Below are 6,000 nucleotides of genomic sequence, written 5' to 3' on the forward strand. Positions count from 1 at the left end.
GAGAAGTGCAAACCTAAAAGATTGACCTCAACACTATCACTGCTCAAGCTAAACCAGACTGCAGAGTGCGGAGGTTCCAGAATATGCTTTCACTAACAAAGAGACCAAGACTCTCATAGCAAGGGACAGCCTGGAAGCAATATTTGTGAAAGACAAGAAAGTAAGCCATACTAAAACCACTGTCATGCCAGTGTAGCTGTTTCCTGGGCCACAGGCTACTGTGAGGCTTCGAACTATGGACAAAAACGGACTTCATGAATAAGGTCTCATCAATTCTCATACCAGCCAGCATCTTGGGGCATTAAATCAGGGAGAAACAAGAGTCTGGAGTTCAAGGTCATTGCCGGCTACATGGCACACTGACAGTTACTTTGGGCTATGTAAGAATCTGAAAAAAATGAGTGATAATGTCCAGTCAGATAGGAGTTATCAATAAAGACTCAGAAAAGTATTAAAATAAGCAAACTGAAATTCAGATGCACAGAAGTACAGAAACAAGGAAATACATGTACTTGTGAAACTCAACAGCAGACATAAATCCAGAAATTAGAGAACTTGATGACAGAAATTATATACATGGAAGAACAGAGTGAACAGGACTGAAGAAAAATGAACAAAGCCTCCATAAAATGTGGCCAGTACCAAGTATACATACATATACACAGAGAATGTACCAGGAGAGAAAATAAAATAGCAGGGGAAAACCGTGCAAGTGAAGAAATAATGGCTTCAAACAACCCAGATGCAATTAAGAGCATGAATAAACACACTGAGGAGCTCAGCAGGCTCCAGGCAGTGAAGCAGATGCCTCACACAGACACAGGTCTGCAGGGCATCTCAAGAGAAACATTTTCTCACCAACTACAAGAAAACCCCAATTTCTTACCAGGAACAATGGAAGCCCAAAATAAACAGGCACATATTCGAATTGCTGAAAATAAAACACTTAAATTAAAAAATCTTACAAAGTCATCTTTCCAAAATGAAGTAGAAATACAGGCATTCTCAGATAAGTAAAAACAGAATTTGTTGGGTAGCAGGCTTAGGAGGTCCTAAGTTCTCTGCATTAAAGCAAGTTACCCAGGGCAGTAATAAGACCTACAAGAAATAAGGGACACTGTTAATTACAGAAGTTAGTGGGATAGAAAAGACAAATCATATCAGATAGTATAAATGTTTATTTTTCCCGTTTTTGGGTTAGTTAAAAAAAAACTATACAAGCTGGGTGATGATGGTACACACCTTTAATCCCAGCACTAGGGAGGTACAGGCAAGAGGATCTTTGTGAGTTCAAGGCCAGCTTCGCCTACAGAGTGAGTTCTAGGACAGCTCAAGCTACACAAAGAAAGCTCTCTGTCTCAAAAAAAAAAAAACAAAACATGTAACTGTGTACTTGTTGGTCATACAATGGAGAAATGTGATTTGCATTAAGCACAAAAGCAGCAGGTAGGAACAAAATTTCTATTAAAATAAGGAGGTGACACAAGATAATTCAAAACTGACAAGGAAGAAGATAAGAAAGAACAAGAAGAAAAGGTGAATATAATAAACTAGAATCCAGAAGAACTCTTACAACAGACATAACTCAACAATACAAAAACCAAAAATGACCCAACTCCAAAATAGACCACGAATCTGAATACATTCCTCCTGGAAGAGAGAGAAGCGACCAACAGGGAACTTGAAAAGACATTCCACACCACTAGTTAGAAGGGAGATGCAAATCAAAAGCACTTATTTGGTGACTATAATTCTTCAAAATGTTAAACATGTAGTTACCACATGAACTCTCAATTTTACTCCAAGGTGTATGTCTAAGAACAATAGAAACAACACCTACAGAAAAATATGTACACAAATATTCATGACATCTACTCATAGCAGCCAAAGCAGAAACAACCCAAGTATCCTTCACCCCACATAGATTATCAAACTGTGTTATAGCTATATAGTAGAATATTACTCAGTCACAAAAAGGATAAAGCACTATTTTGTGTAAATGAGATTGAACATCGACAGTGCTTTAAACGTAGATACGAAAAAGCACATGCTACATTACTTTATTTATCTTAAATGCAAAAATCTATTGGCAAATCTATAGGGATAGAAACATTAGTGCATCAGGGACCAGGAAGAAAGAGGAATGGGAATCGCCTTGTAGTTCCTACCAGGTTTCCTTCTGGTCTGATGAAATGTTCTGGATCAACACAGTGGTGAATGTTGCCCAGCTTTATATTTATAATAACATCCAATGACTTCTTTAAAAGGCTGAAGTTTTGATGTGTAAATTCTATATTAAGAATTTTAATAGCAAGTAATTTGAATAGGGATTTCTCTCAAACATACGTGGAAATTATCAATAAATACATGAAAAGATGTTCAACACCACCAGTCATTAGGGAAACATTTATATAAACCACAATGAAGGGCTGGAGAGATGGCTCAGAGGTTAAGGGTACTGGCTGCTCTTCCAGAGGTCCTGAGTTCAATTCTCAGCAACCAGATGGTGGCTCACAAACATCTATAATGAGACCTGGTGCCCCCTTCTAGTGTGCAGGTTTACATGCAGACAAAGCATTGTATACATAATAAATACATCTTAAAAAAACAAAACACAATGAAGTCTGTCTTTACACCTTCCAGGACAGCCATGACTCGACCATCAGGTCAGCTCCAAGTGCTTTCGACGAGACAGACAGCAAGCCTCCTTCACTACTGGTGGGACAAACAGACATTTTGGAGAACAGTCTGGCAACTCCTGACATAATAAAGCCAAGTAAATGAAAACACAGTCCACAGCCATGTCCACGGTCAGTACTTACAGCTAAAACGTGGGAACAACCTAAGCAGTCCTCAACTGATCCATTTAAAATACGGCATGCCTCTGCGACCGAAGGTCGGAAGTACTGACACACGCAGCACAAATGAATGAGCCACGGGAACTTATTAAACCACTAGATCACACACTGTATGGACAATGTTGCAGTCTTCCTGGCAGGCTGTGTCTTGAGGTCTGCAGTCACTTTGCAGCAGCAAGTCCTAATGGGAGCCTGGTACACAGCTAGTCCACACTAGGCTTGCCAGCCCCTCCCACATCTGTTCCTCCCCTAAGCCTCCATTCTCCCCCAGCATCATGGGGACTAAAGAAAGCAGTGTACTTACGGCTGGCGAACATTCTACTTTCCCTAAACTTTGATCTAAGTGAGGCCTAGTGGGGAGACATGGCCACACATTCCCCTGATTAACCAGACTGAACAATGAAGCATGAAGCAAGGCTCATTCACACTGCTGACTCCAGGGTCAGGGAGGCCGGGGAACCCGAGTCTCTCCACCCTAACCTTCCAGCAATGAGAAGGAAGGCGGTGTGAGAGATGGTAGTCTATATTCCCTTTCCTATCCCCTGGAGTTAGGGGGGTACAGTGGGGAGCTGAGCCCCCAGCTCTACTTGTCATCCACGAGAAGAGGCAGGCGGGAGGTGGGAAAGTTGGCGGGATACCTCTCTCACCTCCTCATCTCTTGAGACTCAGGGCTCAGCAGCGAAAGGGGTTCAACTAGGACTGCAACAAAGCATATGCGCCACCTCCCACCTAACCTAGATGGCAGTGGGCCCAGAGCATCCTCCCTGCTCAAGGAGCTAATCTTGCCGACTCAACGGCAACCTGACCATGCAAGGCACTGTTCCACCTCTACCGTGACGGTGTAAGCGGGCAGTGGAAGGCTGCATTTCCTGCCCACCCACAGGCCACGGGCTGTATGGGCAGCGGTGCCCCGTGGGAGGCTGGGCCACACAGCTCACTGGAATCTGTAGCTGACTGCCCACAAGGAGACTGCCTACTAAGTAAGAAAAACAAAAAGCAGGGTCCAAGAATCTGTCGAAAATCATTTGTCACACCAAGAAGAAATTGATCGGCAGATGTGTTACCCTGAGATTATTCAATAAGGACTAGCATCACAACATGCCGCGACATTAACTTTTAAAAGAGGGGAAAGCTTAGAATGGTCTCTGGATTTAAAACAAAACAAAACAAAAAACAGGAAAAAGACTTAGAAATTAAATACTAAAGGTATAAATTAATTTGTGGGTTAAAGAGAAAGTCTCAAAGGAAATCAACATAACACACAGAATTGAGTCAAAATAAAAATGGCGTGTACTGAACTACATGGGGCAGTACTGAAGGAGATCTATAGCACTTTAACGAAGAAAGGGCTCTGCTCAACAACCCAAGCTCCAACCCTAGTCACTAAGAAGGTCTGAAGAAAAAAAGACAAAACCAAAGCAAGCATTGGAAGGGTAAGAATAAGGACAGAAATTATGAAAAAGTTTAAAATGAAAAGGCAGTAGCAGCTTTCTACTGTCTCTATGAAAAAAATTAATGTAATAGATGAGCTTCCAGAGAAGCTGACACGACGTATAAAAATAAAGACACAAGTGAGCTTTCTCTTCAATCTGACACTCACTCACATGTGTCCAACCTTCTGGCACTGTGAGACAATGTCCTATCAAAATTCACAGTTCTCACTCAAGAACTGTGCAGTCAAGCTTAAGTGTACAGTGTTGGGTTAGGCCATATTCTTCGCTATTCTTGGCCACATTTAGCCTGTGAGTCATGGGCTGGACACACCTGAAAGGATAGTATGGAACTGGTAAGAACAACTTCCTGCTCATAAATCTGACAACTTAGAAGAAATGCACAATTTCTTAAAGACTGTTCAAGACTTTTAAAAAACACTTAACGCCTGATGAAGGAAGAAGGCAGCAGACGGTGTGGCTGCTGCCTAGGGTAACCCTGAGGAGAAATACTCTACTCGGGAATGACAGGCCACACACTGTCACTGCATTTGGGTTTTCTGTTTGTTTGTTTGTTTTAAGCACTTCTAAGACCAAGGAAATTAACAGGGAAGAGGCCTGGCACATAGTGACCACAAATGGCAGTTCGGCTCCTCCAGAGCCAGACTCAGCAGACAGAAGGAGGAGCGGCAAGGCTTTGGGATTCAGCCATGGGGGAAACACTGTTTCTCTTGATGTGAGGCGGCCCTCCTAGAGCGGATGGATTCCAGGATTCCAGTACCAACACAATAAACTGAGAGCTGATTGTCCCAGCAAGCACTGAAGGCAACAGTGTGGTCCTCGCCTCCCCCTCTATCTACTTTCCTATCATCTAATCCACACTGTCAGAAGAAAACCTGCAATGTGTCTTGTTCAACAGCACCAAAGTGCGTTGTAGTAGTTAGAAAATCCTGCAAGAGTACTGCCAAGAAAATGCTCAGCATCTCTCCTGGCTATCACTTGATGGCAACAGGGCCCATGTTTTAGTTGGGATAGCAAATGTCCCTCACAGGCCCCTATGTGCAAAGCTTGGTTATCAGTCTGTGGAGCTCCTGAAGGGGAGTGGAACCTTTAAGAGATGGGATCTAGTGGAAGTTAGCCACCATGAGCATGCTCTTAATGGAAATACTGGGGCTCTGACCCCTTCCTGTCTTTGCTCCCTAGTCGAGTGAGCAGTTTTCTCTGCCATATATTTCTGCCATGACGCTTGGCCTCACACAGGCTTAAACAGAAGGCGACAGCTGAGCATGGACTGAAATGTTTGAAACTATGACCAAAAATAATTATTCTCTTTTAAATTAATTACAATTTTTATTATATATTACATTTACTTATTTGGGGTGGTATACAAAAGTACGGAGCTCAAAAGACAGCTTGTAGGATTGGTTCTCTTTTTCTACCAGGTGGGTCTGGGGTCAAACTCGGGTACTCTGGCCTGGTGGCAAGTATCTTTCCGCACTGAGCCATCATCTCACTGGCCCCTAAATGGATTTACTGGGTATTTCAACACAGCAACGGAAAGCTGCCTAGCACAACACACAAGGCCAGAGCAGAGCCATGTCATCCATTCCCTTGCTCAGAACTCAAAAGCATGAGAGGTGAGTATAGCAACAGGAGAATAGGTTATGACATGCTTCCTTGCCCGGGTACCACAGAAAAACCCACACAAAAAA

This window comes from Psammomys obesus, unplaced genomic scaffold (assembly GCF_907164565.1).
Source record: "Psammomys obesus unplaced genomic scaffold, mPsaObe1.curated_primary_1811, whole genome shotgun sequence".
Taxonomy (NCBI): Eukaryota; Metazoa; Chordata; class Mammalia; order Rodentia; family Muridae; genus Psammomys; species Psammomys obesus.